Below are 23,898 nucleotides of genomic sequence, written 5' to 3' on the forward strand. Positions count from 1 at the left end.
CTACCATACCAGGCAACATCCTGGTAAACCTCCTCTGCACCCGTTCCAGTGCCTCCACATCCTTCCTATAGTACGGCGACCAAAACTGCATACAATACTCCAGATGCGGCCGCACCAGAGTCTTATACAACTGCAACATGACCTCAGTACTCCGGAACTCAATTCCTCTACCAATAAAAGCCAGTACGCCATATGCCTTCTTCACCGCACTATTTACCTGGGTGGCAACTTTCAAAGATCTGTGTACATGGACACCAAGATCCCTCTGCTCATCCACACTACCAAGTATCCATCCATTAGCCCAGTATCCCATCTTTTTATTACTCTTACCAAAGTGAATCACCTCACACTTAGCTACATTGAACTCCATTTGCCACCTTTCTGCCCAGTTCTGCAGCTTATCTATATCCCACTGTAACCTACCACATCCTTCCTCACTGTCTACAACTCCTCCGGCTTTTGTATCATCCGCAAACTTGCTCACCCAACCTTCTAACCCCTCCTCCAGGTCATTTATAAAAATGACAAACAGCAATGGTCCCAAAACAGATCCTTGCGGAACACCGCTAGTGACGGCACTCCAAGATGAACCTTTGCCATCAACTACTACCCTCTGTCTTCTTCCAGCCAGCCAACTCCTAATCCAAACCTCCAACTCACCCTCAATGCCATACCTCCGTATTTTTTGCAGTAGTCTACCATGGGGAACCTTATCAAAAGCCTTACTAAAATCCATATACACCTACCGCTTTCCCCTCGTCCACCTCCTTAGTCACCTTCTCAAAGAATTCAATAAGGTTTGTGAGGCACGACCTGCCCTTCACAAAACCATGCTGACTATCCAAATCCAGTATGGCCTCACCTCTTGTTGGCCTATCTACATATTGTGTCAGGAAACCCTCCTGCACACATTGGACAAACACTGACCCATCTAACGGACTTGAGCTATAGCTTTCCCAATCAATATCAGGAAAGTTAAAGCCCCCCTTACAACCACCCTATTACTTTCACTCTTCTCTTGAATCATCCTCGCAATCCTTTCTTCTACGTTTCTAGGACTATTAGGATAGCGGGCATTGGAAAAACCATTATTCCTATCCAGATGTTCATAAATCCTATCCCTTACAATTCTCTCTAAGATTTTGCCCACAACAGAAGTGAGACTCACCGGCCTATAGTTACTAGGTTAAACAAGGGAACCACATTTGCTAGCCTCCAAACTTCTGGCACTACTCCTGTAGACAACGAGGACATAAAAATCAAGGCCAATGGCTCTGCAATCTCCTCCCTTGCTTCCCAGAGAATCCTAGGATAAATACCATCAGGCCCAGGGGACTTATCTATTTTCACCCTTTCCAGAATTTCCAACACCTCTTCTCTACATACCTCAAAGCCATCCATTCTACTTAATTGTGACAAAGTACTCACATTGACAACAATGTCCTGTTCCTGATTGAATACTGACGAAAAGTATTCATTCAATGTCTCCCCAATCTCTTCAGCCTCCACACGCAACTTCCCACTACTATTCTTGACTGGACCTATTCCTACCCTAGTCATTCTTTTATTCCTGACTTACCTATAGAAAGCCTTAGGGTTTTCCCTAATCCTACCAACTAAGGACCTTTCATGTCCCCTCCTTGCTGCTCTTAGCTCTCTCTTCAGGTCCTTCCTGGCTACCTTATAACTCTCAATCGCCCCAATTGAACCTTCACGCCTCATCTTTACATAGGCCGCCCTCTTCCACTTAACAAGGGATTCCAATTTCTTATTAAACCACGGCTCCCTCACACGACCCTTTCCTCCCTGCCTGACAGGTACATACTTATCAAGGACACTCAATAGTTGCTCCTTGAACAAGCTTCACATATCAATTACGCCCTTGCCTTGAAGCTTACTTTTCCAAGCCACACATCCTAAGTCATGCCTCACCGCATCATAATTTCCCTGCCTCCAGCTATAACTCTTGCCCTGTAGTGCACACTTATCCCTCTCCATCACTAGAGTAAAAGTCACCGAATTGTGGTCACTGTCCCCAAAGTGCTCACCTACCTCTAATTCTAACACCTGGCCTGGTTCATTACCCAGAACCAAATCCAGTATGGCCTCACCTCTTGTTGGCCTATCTACATATTGTGTCAGGAAACCCTCCTGCACACATTGGACAAACACTGACCCATCTAACGGACTTGAGCTATAGCTTTCCCAATCAATATCAGGAAAGTTAAAGTCCCCCATAACAACCACCCTATTACTTTCACTCTTCTCTTGAATCATCCTCGCAATCCTTTCTTCTACATTTCTAGGACTATTAGGAGGCCTGTAAAAACCTCCTAACAGGGTGACCTCACCTTTCCTATTCCTAACCTCAACCCAAACTACCTCAGATGGCGAGTCTTCATCCATCGTCCTTTCCACAGCTGTAATACTATCTTTGACAAGCAATGCCACACCTCCCCCTCTTTTACCCCCACCTCTGACCCTACTAAAACATTTAAACCCTGGAACCTGCAACAGCCAATCCTGTCCCTGTTCTACCCATGTCTCCATAATAGCCACAACATCGAAGTCCCAGGTACCACCCATGCTGCAAGTTCACCTACCTTATTTCGTATACTTCTTGCATTGAAGTATACACACTTCAAGCCACTTTCCTGTTTACAGGCACCCTCCTTTGAAATTGATGCCATGTTCCTAACCTCCCTACACTCCAGGTCCTGCACCCTAAAGCTACAGTCTGGGTTCCCATGCCCCTGCAGAGTTAGTTTAAACCCCCCCCAAGAGCACTAGCAAACCTCCCACCAAGGATACTGGTGCCCCTCAGGTTCAGGTGCAGACCATCCTGTTTATAGAGGTCCCACCTTCCCCAGAAAGAACCCCAGTTATCCAAATACCAGAATCCCTCCCTCCTGCACCATCCCTGTAGCCACGCATTTAACTGTTCTCTCTCCACATTTGCTGCCAGACCTTTTAATACAGGAATGGTATAAATTGCTGCAAATGCAGTCAAGAGGACAACTTCCTTAACACTATCCATAAGTACCACAAAATAATACTAAAATACAGTTCTCACATGTGTCAGTTATAAAACAGAAGGAAAAATAAAGTCAAATTGCAGTGATTTATGAATGTTCGGCAGGAAGGAACATTGCTTTAAGCAATAGCATATCTAAACAATCTGTTCCTCAGAAGCAGGAAATGGTCCTTAATAAGCAGTTACCTGGATTACTTCATAAACTTGTCCACTCTGCGTGCTGTGAAGGGCAAAGCAAACTAGTATATGTGGAAACAAAGTCCCAGCCTCAACCCAAGTGGCTAACACATTATTAAGTGATCAGCTTTGTAGCTCCCAGTTCATTACAAGAAAGGGAGATACTCAGGTTTCAGCATATTAATTTTCTGTACCACCAGCTTATTATGTCTCTATTCACTGTGTTGTTGTGAAATGTAAACACTATCAGGGTGATTTACATAGTGGCTTCAAACGAGGGGAGGCAAATTTGTTTCTCGCAAAGATTTCTAAAATGGTTTCTGAAAGACTTTAGTCATATTACTCAGGAGGTTTTATAAACTTCTTACTCTTCCTTATGTGACTAACCATAGCAGGAGCAAGTCAATCAGTTGGAATTTATAAATCAGTTTAATCCCTCTAATAAAAGCAAAGTACAGCAGATGCTGGGAATCTGAAATAAAAACAGAGAAGGCTGGAGAAACTAACAGGTCTGGCAGCAAATGTGGAATGGGAAACAGAGTCCAGTACAACCCTTCTGGGTTCTGAAATCAAGTTCAATCCCTGGTCTGTGTTGAGCTGGCTAATCTTAGGCAAGGTGGTGGGAGGGGTGGAAAGATTTGTTTCAACATAGAATGACATAGCACAAACAGATTTCATTCAGCCCCTGCCAAGCCTTTACTAAATTAGTGAAGGTTTCAGCTCCAAAGAACTATCTAGTGCACTCTGCTTAAAATTGCGTGAAATCTGAATTTCCTTCAAGTCATTGCTAAGTGATTATGAAAAAAGTAGAAATCCTGCTCAGAAGTGAAAGTAATATTATTGTCTGCCATTTTAAGACTCAGGTCTGTAAAGTCAAGCACAGTGACAATGGGAATGAAATTTTAAAGGAGTAATGGTTTCTTGGGGGTCTTTCTCAGGAAGCAGAGGAACTGGAGACCTGAAGGGTCATTGCTGGGGTCTTTTGACATTCAAGCAGCTCGTGCCATCTTTAAATCCCAGCTTTAAAACCAAATTTAAAGAATCAGAGCAAATGAAAATGGAGTGTCTCTCTGATACGATGCTTAAAAAGTGAGCCCTTATCTGCCTACAAAGGCAGATGCAAAAAGTCCGGTGACACTATTTGTAGAAGAGGAGGGTATTATCGATGGTCCTAGCCAACTTTTATCCTTCAGTCAACATTTCAAATACCTGCCACTATTACATTGTTGTGAGAATTTGCTGAGTTTTCTACATTACATGAGTAATGACACTCAGTGTTTCCCTCTAAGCTATGTAGGTACACAGCCACCCAGTGGGGTTCTCATATGGGGATCAGCATGCTGACACATTCACTTCCAGTTCAAAAAGCTCTTACTGCACACCTCAGAAGTCCACACAACTGGAGAAATTAGAGGGAACTTGGATGACATGTACCTTATTGGCCATAAAGTGCTTTGAGATGTCAGATGGTCACGAGAAGCAACGTATAAATGCAATCCTTCCTCCATTTATCTTCATTTTTCTAGAACACTCAACACTGCTGAATTTCACATAACACTTTACTGTGCCTCCATTTAGGTAAAAACAATGACTGCAGATGCTGGAAACCAGATTCTGGATTGGTGGTGCTGGAAGAGCACAGCAGTTCAGGCAGCATCCAAGGAGCAGCGAAATCGACGTTTCGGGCAAAAGCCCTTCATCAGGAATTCCTTATTAACTGCTTATTAAGGACCATTTCGCTGCTCCTTGGATGCTGCCTGAACTGCTGTGCTCTTCCAGCACCACTAATCCAGAATGTGCCTCCATTTATCCTGCTCAGAGGATAGAAGAACATCTGATGAGGGCAAGAGCTTGTCAATCTGCACTTTCATTGCTAAACACATTTTTTGCCTATAAGAATTACAGTGATGCAATGTGATTAATCATGCATCAATGCAGTGAAGAGAAAAGAAGGTTAGGGAGAATGGACACAGAATTTCATAGGGTATTGGATGGAGAGCTTCCAACAGTCACAAATGATATCCTGTGTGACTTTCACAGCGAGACTATCCCTCCTCATTCTTCATGTCTGCAACTTTTGACATGTGCGACCACACTATCTGCCTTGGTCACTTCTTCACTGTCAGTCAGTAAGCTGTGACTGTTCTCATCTTGGTCCATTCTGATCTATCCAATCAGAGCCCAAGCATCTCTTGCCACAGGGTTTCTTTCCCTCTTCCCACTCCCAGACCAGTACCTCGGAATACTTCCCAAGATCTATTCTCGCCCTCTTTTTATAATTCTTATCTACATGGTGCCACTCAGCAACTTCATCCAAAAGCAAATCATTCATTTTCAAAGATATGCTGATGACTCCCAGCTCTATCTCAGCGTCACTTCTCTCAATTCCCACGTAGCTGCAAAACTATTCGACTGTTCAAGTGATATCCAATGTCACATGAGCAAAATATTCTTCATTTACACATTGGGAGAACTGACGTTATTATTTCCGGTTCCTGCTCCCAACCCCATTCCCTAACCCTCAACAAGCTCCTACCCTCTTCAGGCTCCAGATTCTCCAAAACTCAGCTATCTGTGTGCTAACTCTCACCTGGATCTTTTCATCCATTAGCTTTGCACTTTGAGTCACAGAGATGTACAGCATGGAAACAGACCCTCCGGTCCAACCCGTCCATGCTGACCAGATATCCCAACCCAATCTAGTCCCACCTGCCAGCACCCGGCCCATATCCCTCCAAACCCTTCCTATTCAGATAACCATCCAAATGCCTTTGTAGATATTTTACAAACAAAGCTGTTGAGAGATGTTATAACACACTTTTGGAGCAGATAGGATTTTAAATCCAGGAGTCCTGGCGCAGAAATGGGGCCATCACCAGGGGACCACCCTTAGCTTTGTATCTGTATACTTATGTTAGCTGTCAAGCAAAGTCTTGATTTTCATATTCTCACGTTTTATTCCTCCAAACCCTTCCAGGGTATTATGCCTCTAATTCTTCGAGATTTCCTCCAACCCCACAATCCTCTGAGCTTTCACACTCTCGGCTCATTTCTCGTCTCTTGTGCATCTATAATTCTAACCATTTTGCTGTTAATGAGCTCACCTTCACTGCTTGCAAGTGCATAAACTCTGGAACATTCTCCCCATGTCGGTCCACCTCGCTTTTCATAACGCTTTTGGAATTTTGACCGAATATCTTATGTGGGTCAGTGTCATTTCACAACTGCTCCTAAGGACTAATGTAACTTCCAGGTGTCGTGACGAGGAAGCAGATCGGGAGACTCAGCTGATTTCTACTCGACCTTCATATAACTGAAAATGATCATGTTAAGTTGAACGAGGGAGTCAGAAAGGGACGAAATGTTGTTGAATAGGCTGAAGCTGACGGTTAAGGGAAGTCAAAATGGAGTGAGACAGAGCCAAAGCTCACCGTATACCAGGTGAATTACTCACTGCTCTTAACTTCCTGTTTTCCAGCTGTTTACCATGTCTGGGACAAATTATGTGGCATTATACAGTTACATAACAGGAATCTGAACCCGTGGGAGATCCATGACAGAACAGGGATCTGAAACTGTAGGAGTCTGTGAACAAAAGTCTGCAGTATTTGACTGATGACGGACTCTGTTAACTGCCTGTAGCTGTGGGTGAGGATTTGCCTATTAACATTCGCTCAATAAGTGAAGTGCTTTCAGATGTCGTGCGGCCGTGTTATAAATCACAGTTTGATTTATTACGTCTCTTGGTAATTTATTTCTCCCTCTCAACATCGCTGTTTTCAGCATCAGCTAGTCAGAGTATTTTGTGTCACTTGTTTAGCACCAAGTACCGCTCCCTCAATGTCTAAAACATTGAGCTTTTCACCCTGCCCTGCAGGGGGGAGTCTGTAATGCCCTGGGTTGAGGGATTATCCGGTATGTAGTACTCACGAAGGGGGCCCTAGCTGTCAAAAAAAAACAAAGAAAAAGCTATAACTGGAATAGCTTCAGGAAGACTAATGTCCTCAAAAGAATGCCTGTCTTTATGGAATTTGGTGGGAAGTTTCTTCACCAGTTTGCATATCAATACTTTAAAGGAATTTTTGTCCCTTGCAAGGAGCGTTGTCTGGTAACGTCAACGCAGTCTCCAAGCGTTGGATGTGGTTGCTCGGGTGAATTGAACAGGGTCAGAGAGATTCAATGATGCTCCTGGAAATCACGTGATCAGTCCCTCCTAATGGTGACTAACTCCAGCACCTTTCCCAAAAATGTCCTCCCCGATACAAGGGGAGCTGAAATACCAACCACGGGAACTTGTTAACGTTTCTGAAACGATCTGGGCTCACACTCGAGGGGTAGAATTAAACGAACATCTGGGGACAGTGTGTCCCTCCCTGGGTACCAAGGGGGCCGCCCAATTAAACAACTGCGGCTCATCTTCCACAAGCTGCTGTGACGACCAGCGACACACCAAGACAAATGAGCTCGACCCAATGGGGTTCTCAACACTATTACAGCTTTTCATTTTAATAGCAGCGGCATTTAATTCAAGCCTCCTCTCAGTTTAAAAAGCTTCCCCGCGTCGGAAACTCCTTTATTTGACCCCAGCATGAGTGTGTGGGTGCTGTACGGATGATGTAAATTGCATAAAGACGTTGGGTACAATCATTCTCCTTGATTCGTTTCGTTTTTAAAGATTGAATTGTTCCTGTCTGACGATCACAGCAAGGATGTGCTCTTCAGCACCTCAAACCCGCTTCATCATTCACTTTATCTCAACCCCATTTCCTTACATTAGCTTCATTTCTCCTTATAAATGCATTTGCCAAATATAACTTTGAAGTCGGCAAATCTTTAAATTTAAAAATAAACATTGGGAATACTCAAAAGATCTGACAGCATCTATGGAGAAAGAATGTTAATGTTTCAGATCAATGGTCTTTATCAGGACTGGATAAAAGGTAGAAACCTAATGGAGCTACATAGTCCAAATTAGGTTAAAGAACAGAGGGGAATACCTGTGATAGATCGATAGGCAGAAGAAAGTCTTGATCTTTCTACCATCAAAGGATTAATACAATATATTTACGCTAGTCTGCTAGGTCACTTAACCACCTATTCAAGCATTGTAGATGCTGCCTTTTTTTTTATCTCTCAGTTGCCTTATTGTTACAACTCCCTTGGAAACTATGCTGACACTTGAGCTCCAAGTTGTCATAAAATCCCCATCGAAGTACTGACCACCCTTAATCAGCTACAAGGGGCTGGCAATGTTGTCTGCATGAACAACACGAGATTCCCCAAGCAGGTGCTTTACTCCCAGTTTCAAAATGGCAGGTCAACCCAGGTGGAGAGAGGAAGCACTTCAACAATATCCTAAGGCCTCACTGGCAAAGTGGGGCATTCCCATAGACACCTGGGAATCACTGGCCCAAGAACCATCCAAAGTGGAGGAGGAGCACCCGAGAAGGCAGCGAGCACTTCGAGACCTGCCATCAGGGAAAAGCAAAAGCCAGGCAAAAATAGCAGAAGTAGCACACTGCCACACTAGTGCCCCACCCCTTCCCGTATCAGAGCCTATGTTGGCTTCATTGGTCTGTACAGCTATCTGCAGACTCACCCTGAGAGCACAAGACAGTCATCTGTGAGGGACCACCAATGAATGAATGTCACAAAATTTAAAGATTTAATCAAAGTACACATAGACCCTAATGTACCTATCTGATGGACTCAGGTTAATAGGAAACACTGAGCAGATTTCTATACTCAATGTGAACTATTATTTATTACAAATAATTATATTCTAACCACAAGTTAACAGCAATAAATGATCAACTATCCATTAGTTAAAAATCCAAATGCTCTTTTAAAACCCTACTCACATATACAGATAGACAAAAATTGTTATGGTTGGAGGACAGAACTACTGGGGAATTACAGTTCATAGCACATATTTCTGTTATCTCCCCAACAACTTCTGTTCTCCGAAATTCTTCCTTCCTGATTCACAGTTCATTTCCAAAGACATAGGGGATTTACATATTACTTGTTCAGTTTCATAATCACTTTTCCAGTAAACTGCTCACAGCTAGTGATGGGAGAGAATAATCAATTGTCTCCAAGGTTGAGTTTCTTTGCTACAGAGAGATTACAGACACATACCGCACTTCTTCCAGTCTGGAAAACTTTCTGACCCTCCAATGCTCACATACACAAGCTGTTAGGCTGCACAGAAACCAGTCAGAAAGTTGATGACCTTTGCCTTTCACAACTGGGTACAATTGCACAACCAACCAGCTATACATTACTGGCTGCATCTCACTTTGTACACACACCCCGGTGTCCCCAGGTCTTATCACACTTCCCCTACTACTAATAAAACATCAAAGTAAATATAACTCAACATCGTGGGCGGCACGTGGGCGCAGTGGTTAGCACTGTTGCCTCACAGCGCCAGAGACCCGGGTTCAATTCCCGCCTCAGGCGACTAACTGTGTGGAGTTTGCACGTTCTCCCCGTGTCTGCGTGGGTTTCCTCCGGGTGCTCCGGTTTCCTCCCACAGTCACAAAGATGTGCAGGTCAGGTGAATTGGCCATGCTAAATTGCCCGTAGTGTTAGGTAAGGGGTAAATGTAGGGGTATGGGTGGGTTGCGCTTCGGCGGGTCGGTGTGGACTTGTTGGGCCGAAGGGCCTGTTTCCACACTGTAATGTAATGTAAAATCAGTCAGCTGTGAGGCTACATTGAAGAAGTTGGGACTGTTTTTCCCTGGAGAGAAAATGCTTGAGAAGGAGACCCAATTAACATTTTCAAAATCATGAGTGACTGAACAGTGCAGAGAGAAGTTTATTCTGTTTGTAAAAGAAACAAGAATAAAGGGGCATAAATTTAAATTGAGGTGAAATGATGCCAAGGTGATGTGAAATAAAACTCTTTTAGTTGTTAGGGTATGGAAATGTGATGGAGGTAAGTTCAAATGAGCCATTCAAGAGGACATTGGCTGTTTTCTTTTGGACAATAATGGTGTGCAGGTATAGAGAAGGAGCAGGAAAAGGCCATACCTTCAAATATCGTAATGCAGCAGGCAAGAACATTATGCACTCAGGAACCCACCCAAGCTCATGGACCAGGCCAAACTGAATCTCTGGGCTCTCCACTTGCTGTCACAGTGCTCACACATTCTGAGTTAACCCTATTTGCAGCATTCCTGTCTTGTGCTGCCTTGCTTTGAATATTTGCACATTTCCCTCAGCCAGAGACTTCAAACTAATATTACTTTGTGTTGCTCTGCCATTTAGCACAGGTACAAGGCCAGGAAGCTTGTCATAATCATCGTGAGGACTCAGTCTATTTGAGGGGGATAACCTTCACTCAGGGATCCTGGCACAGTAAGTTAGGGCAGCCTCTGATACCAATCCACGACCTGGTCCAAGTGATTAGAATCAGGATTCTCTCCTCAGAACTGACATAGAGATGAATGACAGGGAGCACACCACTCATTTTGACTCTGTCTTATTGTGGGCTGTTTTGTTCCTGGAATGAGTGAGAGACAGGTACTACAGAAGGTGCAAGTTGGTAGCATGGTTACTATTTCTGTTGGTGCTTTTCCAAGCAATTGAGTGGGTAGCACCAAGGGCATGAAGGAGACGGTAAATGGTGCCATAGGTTGTGATAGATGAGAACAAATGTGGAAGGTGCACACTTAGTTAGAGTAGTAGAGCATGAACCTTTTGAAGATGGTAGAGTGGCAGAGATAGTATGAAGTATCAGAGTGAAGATGGTGGCACTTACACTGGCACAGTGAAAAGGATTTGGAGATGCCGGTGTTGGACTGGGGTGTACAAAGTTACAAATCACACAACACCAGGTTATAGTCCAACAGGTTTAATTGGAAGCACACTAGCTTTTGGAGTGCCGCTCCTTCATCAGGTGGTTGTGGAGGGCACAGTTGTAAGACACAGAATTTATAGCAAAAGTTTACAGTGTGATGTAACTGAAATTATACATTGAAAAATACTTTGATTGTTTGTTAAGTCTCTCATCTGTTAGAATGACCATGATAGTTTCACTTCTTTCATATGTAAATCACAAAACTTTTCAAAAAAAGTAATGTAAGACTCTGTTATCTCACTTTTTAGATTAGAATCAGTCTAAACATCATGGCATAGACAGGGAACACAGGGGGCCAACACCTTCAACATCTCAACATCTTATCTGCGCTGACACCAATTGTTACAGTTATCCTGAGAATGTAACTTTTAAAAAAAGTTTTGATTATTAGAAGTGGCATTGAGTACAAGGATAAACAAGTTATGCTGCAGCTTTATTGAACGATAGTTAGGCCACACTTGGAATATTGCATACACTTCTGGTCACCACACTACCAGAAGGGTGTGGATGCTTTGGAGAGGGTACAGAAAAGGTTTACAGGATATTGCCTGGTATGGGGGAATTTTACCGATGAAGAAAGGTTTGCTAGGCTCGGTTTGTTATCACTGGAACGCAGGAGGTTGAGGGGTGAGGGGATAGAAGTTTATAAGATTGTGAATGGCGTGGATGCAGTGGAAAGTATGAGGCTTTTTTCCGAAGGTGGAGGGGTCAATTACTAGGGGACACAGGTTCAAGGTGCAAGGAGGGAAGTTTAAAAAAGATGTGCGAGGCAGGTTTTTCATACAAAAGGTGGTGAGTGCCTGGAACACATTGCCAGAGGTGGTGGTGGAAGCAGACAAAATAGCAGCATTCAAAAAGCACCTGGATGAACACATGAATATGAAGGAAATAAAGGGGTATGGATCCTGTAAGTGAAGACAGTTTTAATATGGAAGGGCAAAATGTGGCAGTGCAGGCTTGGAGGGCTGAAGGGCCTGTTCCTGTGCCGTACTGTTCTTTGTTCTTTGAGAGAGTGGAACTGAAGGAAATCAGTCTCAATAGAAAAAAGCTGCTGGGGAAATCAATGGAGTGAAAGGCTAACAAATTATCAGAAATTGCAGTGCTTGGGTCAGGGTGAGGGAATCATGTGCTGACAACTCAAAACGGGGCAGGATTGTGAATTGTGAGGAGGAGGGAAGAAGACTACAAGGCGATTGAGACTGCGAAGTGTTGACAAACCGAAAGATCTGGGGGTGCAGGTACATAGTTCCTTGAAACTGGTGTCACAGGTAGACTGGGTGGTGAAGAAGGCATTTAGCATGCTTGCCTTAATTAATCAGGATGTGCAGGTGCTGGTGTTGGACTGGGGTGGACAAAGTTAAAAATCACACAATACCAGGTTGTAGTCCAACAGGTTTATTTGGGAGTACAAGCTTTTGAAGTGCTGCTCCTTTGTCAGGTAGCTACTGGGGTAGGATCCTGCCCCACTGGCTAGCTGATGAAGAAGCAGCGCTCCAAAAGCTTGTATTTCCAAATAAAATTGTTGGACTACAACCTAGTGTTGTGCAATTTTTAACTTCATTAGTCAGAGCACTGAGTGCAGGAATTGGGATGTCATGTTACGGCTATACAAGATAATGGTAAGGCCACGTTTGGAGTACTGCATACAATTCTGGTCACCCTACTATAGGAAAGATGTTATTAAACTGGAAAGGGTGCAACAAGATGTACAAGCATGTTACCGAAACTGGAAGGCTCCACTTATAAGGAGAGGTTGGATAGACTGGGACTTTTCCCCCCTGGAGCAGAGGAGGCTGAGGGGTGACCTTATAGAAGTTTATAAAATCATGAGGGGCATGGATAACCAAGGTCTTTTTCCCAGAATAGGGGAGTCTAAAACTAGAGGACAAAGGTTTAATGTGAGAGGGGAAAGATTTAAAAGGGATATGAGGTGTAACATTTCCACACAGTCGGTGGTCCACGTATGGAACAAACTGCCAAAGGAAGTGGTCAAAGTGGGTACATTTTCAACATTTAGATTAGATTACTTTACATTAGATTAGATTACTTTACAGTGTGGAAACAGGCCCTTCGGCCCAACAAGTCCACACCGACCCGCCGAAGCGCAACCCACCCATACCCCTACATTTACCCCTTACCTAACACTACGGACAATTTAACATGGCCAATTCACCTGACCTGCACATCTTTGGACTGTGGGAGGAAACCGGAGCACCCGGAGGAAACCCACGCAGACACAGGGAGAATGTGCAAACTCCACACAGTCAGTCGCCTGAGGCGGGAATTGAACCCGGGTCTCTGGCGCTGCGAGGCAGCAGTGCTAACCACTGTGCCACCGTGCCGCCCTGGGTTTAAAAGGCATTTGGACAGGAACATGAATAGGAAAGGTTTTGAGGGATATGGATCAAACATAGACTAATGAGATGCTTTAGTTTGGGAAACCTGGTCAGCATGAACAAGTTGGGTTAAAGGGCCTGTTTCCGTGCTCCATGAAAGACTCTATGGGTAGCTTTTACAGTGCAGCACAGCAAGGAGATGGAGCACAGGAACCAGAGAAATCAAACCATGTCCTCTGCCAAGTTACAGCGAGATTTACTTATGATCTCTGTTCAAGAAAGTGGCTCTCCATCATTTTCTCAAAGGCAATTAGAAGTGAAGGGAAGGGCAACAAATGATGGTCCAGTCCTTGATGCTCACATTCCATGAAAGAACTTTTTAAAAAAGAATGACAAGAAGCATACAGTGGGTCTATGCATGTCAGCGTCCATGCCCATTCAGTGTTCTTCTGTTGCTGTTCCTTCTAGATCTTCATCTGAATGTGTTCAGCTAGGTTTGACCAGTCATCTCACCCTTTGCCACTTTTACCCAAGCCAGGATGACTCACCAGGTGCTGACTTCAGCTTCATACGAGCCTTCATCATGTGCACAGTGTCAGTATCTGAACTACTGTCAGATCAAGTGATGAAACCTCATTAACGGTGCTGAGCTTTTGCTTTCTCTATCTTCTTCCTCCTGAGGCTCTCATAACTAAGAAGATGACAGCCCTTGGAAGTCTGAAAATAGGAATTCAGAAAGAGAAGGTTGGTGACAGGGAATTGGCTAGAAGAGGAAGGCTGGGATTCATGACACTACACCTCAGGAAAACAATGAGGAGGAAGTCGAAATAAAACATAAAGCTATCATCCTGGACACTGGGAATTACACACACACACACAAAATCCATGCCCCTCATGATTTTATCAACCTCCTTAAGGTCACCCCTCAGACTTCAATGCTCCAGGCCAATAGCCTTAGCCTATTCAGTCTCTATAGCTCCAGCACTATAATCCCGGCAACATCCTTGTGGATCTTTTTTAAACCGTTTCAAATTTAACAAAGCCTTTCCTGTAGCTGGGAGACCAGAGTTGAACGCAGTATTCCAAAAGTGGTCTCACTAATGTACTGTATGGCCACAACATGGCATCGTACTTCCTATACTCAATGCACTGACCAATAAAGGCGAGTGTACCAAACGCCTTCTTCACTACCTTGTCCACTTGCAACTCCACTTTCAAGGAACTATGAACCTGTACCCCTAGGTTTCTTTGTTCAACAACACTCCCCAGGACCCTACTATTAATTGCATTAGTCCTGCCCTGTTTTGCCTTATCAAAGTGCAACATTTATCTAAATTAAACTCCGTCTACCGTTCCTTGGCCTACCAGCCCATCTGATCAAGGTCTCATTGTCTCTGAGATGACCTTCTTCACTATTCAATTTTAGTGTCATGTGCAAAGTTACAAACCATTCCTCCTATATTCACATCCAAATTATTTCTATTAATGACAAAAAGCAGTGGACCAACCACCGAGCATTGGGAAACATGGCTGGTCGCAGGCCTCCAGTCTGAAAAGCAACCCTCCACCACTATCCTCTGTCTCCTACCTTCAAGCCAATTTTGTGTCCAAATGGCTAGCTGTTCCTGGATTCCATGTGATCTAACCTTGCTTACCAGTTTATCATGCAGAGCATTGTCAAACATCTTGTTGAAGCCATAAAGACAACATCCACCACTCTGCCTTCAATAATCTTCTTTGCTGCAAGAGAGAGAGAGAGAGAGAGAGAGAGCGAGGATTGAGTTCCACTGATAGAAATAGAAATGTCTCCAAATACTCAGCTGGAAAGTATATCAAGGATTGTGTGGCACTGTACTTGGATACAGTGCTTGCCATTGCTGAGTAGCTGGACTTGTATGGCGGCAGAGAGAAATGGGTTTGATGTTTGCAAAAGACTGATGCGGATATGGTAATTTGTGTGAAAGTTAGGTATGACTCTTGAGCGCTATGAAGCACTGTTGGGTTATTCTATTGCACTGAGTAGAGTGAGATGTTGCTTGTAAAATAGGTGTGAAATATGTTGTGAGGATGCATTCACTCACCTTGTTCGTTAGGTGTCATTATATTTTCCTGCTGCCTCATCTACGATGCCAGATTTCATGCATTCAGATCCTGGGTGACATGTTCCCAGTTGCTCTTCAGGTCTTATCTAAGGGCTTCTTTCTAACTCCCTGTCAGTGTTGGTGACCAAAGCCTGTGATGCAGTAATACTAAAGCAGGAATTGGTCTCCCTTGTCTGTTGGCACAATTTCCAGGCAAATGTTTCTCTGTGCATATCCCTGCTTTCGCAGTCAAATAGCTTTTAAGATGATCAGGCTGTCTGGATTACAAGATTGATAAACAATGCTACCAAGGCGTCTTGCTGTTTACAGAGACTACAAACAGTTTTAAAGACTGAGAATCAGGACCTCAACTGCTCGGCAGATGATGTTACTCAGAAATTGCATGGAACCTATGTCAATCTGCATAAGTGTGAGTATGTCCCAAGTTGCAATCCCTGCACCCAAAATCAGCTTCAAACTACAAAACAGCTTGAAACATTGAGGCATGATGTTTGATCTTCAGTGTTCACATTGTTCCAAATCAGAAATGTCTTTTGGGTTTACCATTTCAATGTCAAAGCTTGAAGATGATCTGAATTAGAAATGACAAACACATTTACACATAATATTCATAATTACAAAATTGGTACAAAATCAGTAAAATGCACAGATTAGTGCATAATGGATGAACAATGAACGGAATAAATTAAACTTTTTGAAGAGCCTTTCCAGAGTCTGAGCCTCATTAATTACCCGTGAGACTGAAATGTGAAAAAGTGAAACTGTTCCTTTCAATAATACTGGCATCCTAAGAAACAGAGGCAAAATTGAAGTCAATCAATCAAATAATTGGTTAATTCAAAAACAAAATGAAAATCTTTGAAAATCAAACAAAAGAAAAAGATTCATGAAATAAGAATAGAATGCATTTAAATTATAATATTTTAATATATCTTCATAATCTAGGTAGAAAAAATGTACTGGAGTCTGGAAATTCTGCATGAATATCTCTAGCTCAGTTTCAGTGTAATTCTGTCAGGATTTAGAATGCGGACACATCTGTTCTCATAGCCAGGGTTTCCTGTAGAGAGTGATGTTATCGAGCAGAACATTTGATATGTATTTTCTTTTGCAGATTGATTTTTTGCACTTAGAACAAGCTTTCCACATAAATCTATAATTCCCAATTGATCTTCAATAGGCTGGATTCCAAAGAACTTTACAGCAATTGAGTACTTTCTGAAATGTGGTCACTGCTGTAATGTAGAAAAATAATCAATGGCTTATCTCTATTAAGTTATGATTTATAAGGTACTAATAAATGAATTTAACAGTAAATAGCTATAAAAGAAAAACATCCTGCATTATCCATTGTTATGGAAGTCTTGAGCTTGACTCAAACTAAAACATTTACCTCCTTTGAGTGAATGTTTAATGTTTATGTTGAATCTTAATGTATTTATGGGATATTGCTAGCGAGGCCAGTATTTGTTGTCCATCCCTGGTAGCCCTTGAACCGAGTGGCTTGCTAGGCCATTTCACAGGGTAGTTAAGTGCTGTGGATTTAGAGTCATGTTTCAGCCAGAACAAGTAAGTATGTCAGATCTCATTCCCTAAAGGGCGTTAGATTTAGATTTAGGTTTTATTATCACATGTACTCAAGTACAAGGACTAGAGTACAATGAAAAGTGTACAGTTTTGACACATATGACACCACCTTAGGTATAAATTACCTTGGTGCAAAATCTTAGTTTTTTTCTTCCTCTACGTACCTCGGTCATGGAAGCAGCAGCTGGGGAACTTTGATGGTCAGCCACAAGGTGACTGGTCGCAGTTGGCAGCATCGCTGTTTCATCGATGTCTGGATTGGTAGCAGAGTGGGTCTCTGCAACGAGGCGGCTACTGTGGCAATGGAGTGTGGCAGCAGCAGCAAAGGTTTGGACAATTGATTATAGTTTCATGGTTACTATTGCTGAATCAAGCTTTGGATTCCACATTTTATGAACTGAATTCACATTGCACTATCAGCTGTAACGGGTTTTGAACTTGTCTTTCAGAGCATTAACCTGGGCCTTTGATTTAGTAGGCCAGTGATATTACCACTGAATTAGCACTGTACCATCTTGCCCACATTTATTTCACAAGTATTGTCATGTTTGCTTCTCTGAGAATTCCTTGGTACCGCAAAAGAATTATTTTATGCATAAAATTAATTAATTTGTTTGTAATGAGCATATGCCAAATCTGAAAGTAGCATTTGTCAATAACTGATTAGTTGTGGTTTGTGCAAGGGAAGAGTTAGAATGATGAGCATAGTCATTCACAGTACAAATAAGTCGCAATTATCTTCTTTAAACATTCGCTCAGTAAAACGTCTCATAAAGAACTCTTACAACTTTTTTAACTAACTTCAGAAATCTTAAAATATTTGGAATTAGAGCCAATTAAATAAAACTAAACTGAATTCACATTGACTATAATAACATTAAAATATTATTGCAAATTATTTGAAATTTAAGAAGCATTATTTAATTAAAAATGGAAAGGAGAGACCAGGTCATGACAGACCTGCCAGTTTAATATAAATTGTCAGGGAATTACTGGAATCTATCATCAGAGACAGAGAGCAGAATGATAACTTGGCAGGTGAGGGTGATGTGGTGGTTGGCGTTTGTATGCATCATGAGGTGGGGGAGGGTTTTAAACAGCAGAGAATGCCTACATATTGGAAATTCACTATGGCTTCACTCACCTCTACATGGGAAAGCTGGGTTTTTAAATTGTAAAGGTCTCCAAGCAGGGATGGCAAGTCTTTAAATTAAATGTACAAAAGGTAATTGCTAACAATTTTAATCCTACTTTCTGGCAACACATGGTTTCCCCAAAATCTCTGAAATCTGCCAGAGTGAACAAGACAAAATTAACAGTGCTGTAAAACTGGAATGCTGCAATATGCCTAAATACTGAAACATGATCGCTGATTCCTGACCTAAATGAAAATCTTTGTTCACGTGACATTTTCTGGTAGTGTGCTTTCACATCATGAGTGATAATATCCTACATTTTGGAGATAATTTCAGTGATCTAATAATTCTTTTGAATTTGATCATCATAGCTTTCTTCTGCTTCAACTTCAGTTATTTCAACATCATCAACTCATAGCCATATTTTGTCTACGTTTATCTGGGTAGCACAAGTTAAATCAGGAAAGAGCTGCTGAACTGATAGTCCCGACAATGAACATTTTCAATGGAAAGAATCTAAAAATGAGTTTAAAAATTTCAGTTGAGGGGATTCACTATGCAGCTCTACTTTGGACCTATGATGAGGAACACAAGGAGCAGACACTAACACAGCAGTCAACTTCTCCTTAGGCATCTACCGCTCCACAACATTGAGGGGAAGCAGATAAAGATCCAGTTCAAAGGAGGCAATACCCATTGGGGATGGTCATAAACATCCAGCCAGCAGCAGTATTGTGTGCCATCTACAAAATGCACTGCAGAAATTCACCAAGACTCCTAAGACAGCACCTTCCAAACTCACAATCACTACCATCTAGAAGGATAAAGGCAATAAATATATGAGAACACCACCACCTGCAAGTTCCCCTCCAAGCCACTCACCATCCTGATTTGGAAATATGTCGTCATTCCTTCACTGCTGCTGGGTCAAAATCCTGAAACTTATTCTTAACAGCATTGTGGATATACTTGTATTAAATAGACTACAGAAGTTTGGGAAGGCAGTTCACTGCCACCTTCTCAAGTGATAGGTGATAAATGCTAATTTGCCAGCAAAGTCCACATTTCCTGAATGAATTTGAAGAAAGAGAATCAGCTTTCTCAACCTATCTGAGCCTCGGGAGACTCAAATGTTCACAGCAGGTTATTGCTAACATTTGCAATTTCCTGGAACAAGACTTCCTTCCAAGAAGACCAGGTGGTCATATATTTCAAGTAAGCTTCATGATTGTCACAGTGGAATTATTTTGCCTCCTTCCAGGGATCTGCAGGTCTTCACAACTGACTGGGCAGAAGTACATCGCTTAAATGACTTATGACATGTTGGCCAATGCCGCTAATTCGGTCCACATTGCAATTGATAAGGCTGGTTAGATGCGGGGGCGTTCTCAGATTTGCTGCAGTCACTGATTCCCAAATCTATGAAAAGGGTTTGTTGACAGAAATATGGCAAACAAAATTCCCAAAGATCATCAGATTGTGAATCAATTGAAATAGATTCAACACAATTACAGGAGAGAAAACAGTGTTTATGCTCCAGGTTTGTAATTCTTCATTGATTGCATTAGACTACTCATTTATGTTCAGCTGGCATGTGATGACTTGAAGAGCTTTGCGCACGTTTGTGCAAGTTATCCTGGAAATTGTTGTGATGCCTTCATGATGCTTATTACCTCTCCCACAAATCTTCGCTCTTCCAAAGTTGTTTGGTGGTTTTTTTGAAGACAAGAGCTTTCCTCTCAGGATTTGGCTCAGTACCCTTGAAAGAGGTCGACTACTAGTGCAGAGGAAATGTATAATCTGAACCACAAGATCGTAGGGCAAACCGTTAGGTTGCTGAAGATGCAATTTCAGTGCATGGACATATCTGGGAGCAAAGATATCCAGAATACTGCGTGTTTTTTTCAGTCTTTATGAGATGCAAGCATTTTGGTTCAGACAGTATTTATTGCCATCCCTAATTGCCCAGAGGGCATACAAGAGTCAACTGCTGTATGGATTGCTGTGGATCTATGTGAGCCAGACCACGTAGAGATGGCATATTATCTTTCCGAAAGGACACTAGTGAACCAGATGGATTTTTATGACAACAACAGAGGTTCATGGTTGCCATTAGGCTAGCTTTTTACTTCCAGATTTTATTGAATTCAAATTTCATTATCTGACATGACAAACCATGCTAGGATTCAAATCCATGTCTCCAGAGCTTTAACTTGAGATTCCAAATTAATAATCGAATGATATTACGTGACAGCCTCCCCATTGGCTTTTACATCAAAGGAGATGGAGTATAAACATAGGTAAGTCTTGCTAAAACTATCGAGGAGAAAGTGAGGACTGCAAATGCTGGAGATCAGAGCTGAAAATGTGTTGCTAGAAAAGCGCCGCAGGTCAGGCAGCATCCAAGGAGCAGGAGAATCGACGTTTCGGGCATAAGCCCTTCTTCAGGAATGAAGAAGGTGTGCCCAGCAGGCTAAGATAAAAGGTAGGGAGGAGGGACTTGGGGGAGGGGCGTTGGGAATGCGATAGGTGGAAGGAGGTTCTGGATCAATGGTGCTGGAAGAGCACAGCAATTCAGGCAGCATCGAGGAGCTTCAGCAAGGAGGTCAAGGTGAGGGTGATAGGCTGGAGTGGAGTGGGGGCGGAGAGGTCAGGAAGAAGATGCAGGTTAGGAAGGCGGTGCTGAGTTCGAGGGATTTGACTGAGACAAGGTGGGGGGAGGGGAAATGAGGAAACTGGAGAAATCTGAGTTCATCCCTTGTGGTTGGAGGGTTCCTAGGCGGAAGATGAGGCGCTCTTCCTCCAGCCGTCGTGTTGCTATGGTCTGGTGATGGAGGAATCCAAGGACCTGCATGTCCTTGGTGGAGTGGGAGGGGGAGTTGAAGTGTTGAGCCACGGGGTGGTTGGGTTGGTTGGTCCGGGTGTCCGAGAGGTGTTCTTCGAAATGTTCCGCAAGTAGGCGGCCTGTCTCCCCAATATAGAGGAGGCCACATCGGGTGCAGCGGATGCAATAAATGATGTGTGTGGGGAGGTGCAGATGAATTTGTGGCGGATATGGAAGGATCCCTTGGGGTCTTGGAGGGAAGTAAGGGAGGAGGTGTGGGCGCAAGTTTTGCATTTCTTGCGGTTACAGGGGAAGGTGCCGGGAGTGGAGGTTGGGTTGGTGGGGGGTGTGGACCTGACGAGGGAGTCACGGAGGGTGTGGTCTTTTCGGAACGCTGATAGGGGAGGGGAGGGAAATATATCCCTGGTGGTGGGGTCCGTTTGGAGGTGGCGGAAATGACGACGGATGATACGATGTATATGGAGGTTGGTGTGGTCCCTCGTCAGGTCCAGACCCCCCACCAACCCAACCTCCACTCCTGGCACTTTCCCCTGCAACTGCAAGAAATGCAAAACTTGCGCCCACACCTCCCCCCTTACTTCCCTCCAAGGCCCCAAGGGATCCTTCCATATCTGCCACAAATTCACCTGCACCTCTACACACATCATTTATTGCATCCGCTGCACCCGATGTGGCCTCCTTTATATTAGGGAGACAGGCCGCCTACTTGCGGAACGTTTCAGAGAACACCTCTGGGACACCTGGACCAACCAACCCAACCACCCCGTGGCTTAACACTTCAACTCCCCCTCCCACTCCACCAAGGACATGCAGGTCCTTGGACTCCTCCATCGCCAGACCATAGCAACATGACGGTTGGAGGAAGAGCGCCTCATCTTCCACCTAGGAACCCTCCAACCACAAGGGATGAACTCAGATTTCTCCAGTTTCCTCATTTCCCCTCCCCCCACCTTGTCTCAGTCAAATCCCTCAAACTCAGCACCGCCTTCCTAACCTGCAATCTTCTTCCTGACCTCTCCATCCCCCACCCCCACTCCGGCCTATCACCCTCACCTTGACCTCCTTCCACCTGTCGCATTCCCAACACCCCTCCCCCAAGTCCCTCCTCCCTACCTTTTATCTTAGCCTGCTGGGCACACCCTCCTCATTCCTGAAGAAGGGCTCATACCTGAAACTTGGATTCTCCTGCTCCTTGGATGCTGCCTGACCTGCTGCGCTCGTTGCTAAAACTATGAAAGGCACTAATTAGATAACACCTAGAAGACTGAACAGTTTTGGTCCCCTTATCTAAGGAAGGATATAGTGACATTGGAACATTCTACGTTGACTCTAGGTTCTCTTGGTTAATTCCGGGAATAGGGTGATTTTATTGAGGAGAGGTTGGGTAGGTTGGGCATGTACTCATTAGTATTTAGAAGATTGAATGGTGACCTCATTGAAACATATAAGATTCTTACAGTCTTGCCAGGCTCGAAACAAGAAATTGTTTCCCCTTCTGAGAGAGATTAGGACTACATGGTAGAATCTCAAAGAACGGGTTGCCCATTTCAGACAGTTGGTTGTGAATCTGTGGAATTTCTTAGCACAGAGGGCTGAAGAGGCTGGGTCATTTTATATATATATATTCAATGCTGAGATAGATGGAGTTTTAAGCTATAACAGAATCAACGCTTACAAAAACAAAGGCAGGAAAGTGGAGTTGAGGATTATCAGATCAGCCACAGTTTCTTTAAAAGGAAGAAACAGACTCAGTGGGCTGAGTAGCCTGCTTTTATTCTCCTGCATTCTATGGCCTTACATTCCAGGACACATCATCTTTGCAGTATCCAGTGCCTTCAGCTGTTTCTTGAAATCACACAAAATAAATTGAATTGACTGAAGACTAGCATCTGTATTACTAGGGACTTCACAATGAGGCTGATTTGGATTGTCTACTCTACACTTCTGGTTGAAGATGCTTTAAAATGTTTCAGCTTTAGATTTTATAATTAGATCTACTCTCTTTCTTCTTAATTCCAATGAATATAAGCGCAACCATCCTAACGTCTCCTCACACAAAGATCCCTCCATACCTGATATCAGCCTAGTGAGGTTTCTCTGAACTGTCTTCAATGTCAGTACATGTTTCCTTACATATGGGGATGAGGAACCATTCGCAGTATTCCAGAAGAAATTCGGCAGATTTGGCAGCATCTGTGGCAAGAAAGCAAAGTTAACATTTCAAGCCCAGTGACCTTTCTTCAGAACACAGAAGAATCACCAGAATCAAAATATTACCCTGCTTTCTCTCCACAGCTGCTGCCAGACCTGCTGAGTTTCTTCAGCAATTTCTATTCTTGTTACAGATCTTAGCGTCCATAATGCTCTGTTTTAGATTATCACAGTATTCCAAGTTTGATCTAAGTGGTGTCTTGTATATTTTTCACAAGGCATTCCTATTTTTATACTCAATTCCTCTGAAATAAAAGCCAATATTCAATTTGCCTTCCCTATTACCTATTGAATTTATAAGCTAACTTTTTTTGATCCATGCATGAGGACTCTCAAATCTGTCTATGCTGTAGCTTTGTGCAGTCTTTCCCATTTGAAAAATATTTGGCTCTTCTTGCCTTCTTGTCAAAATGCGTGACCTCACCTTTCCGATATTAGACTCTAAATTCCAGATTTTTTTTATCATCGAATTCCAATTCCACTGTCTCACCATAGTGAGATTCAAAGCCTGATCACCAGAACATTACCTGAGTCACTAGGTTAATAAACGAGCATAAACACCCCTACAGACTATCACTTCCACACTCAGATCCAGTCTCTTGT

At 43.1% G+C, this 23,898-nt stretch overlaps 1 long non-coding RNA gene across 3 annotated transcripts in view; it reads right to left on the bottom strand.

Moving 5' to 3' along the window:
* Window positions 1-7,091, bottom strand: part of LOC122548482 (uncharacterized) — an 88,693-nt gene extending 81,602 nt beyond the window's left edge. For all 3 annotated transcript variants that reach the window (XR_015754560.1, XR_015754557.1, XR_015754558.1), the window contains exon 1: window positions 6,316-7,091. This is a non-coding gene — a long non-coding RNA (uncharacterized LOC122548482). The remainder of the gene's footprint in view (window positions 1-6,315) is intronic.
* Between the last annotated feature and the right edge of the window lie 16,807 nt (window positions 7,092-23,898).

This window comes from Chiloscyllium plagiosum, unplaced genomic scaffold (assembly GCF_037043375.1).
Source record: "Chiloscyllium plagiosum isolate Xiang-an unplaced genomic scaffold, Cpla_swu_hap1 HiC_scaffold_3, whole genome shotgun sequence".
Taxonomy (NCBI): Eukaryota; Metazoa; Chordata; class Chondrichthyes; order Orectolobiformes; family Hemiscylliidae; genus Chiloscyllium; species Chiloscyllium plagiosum.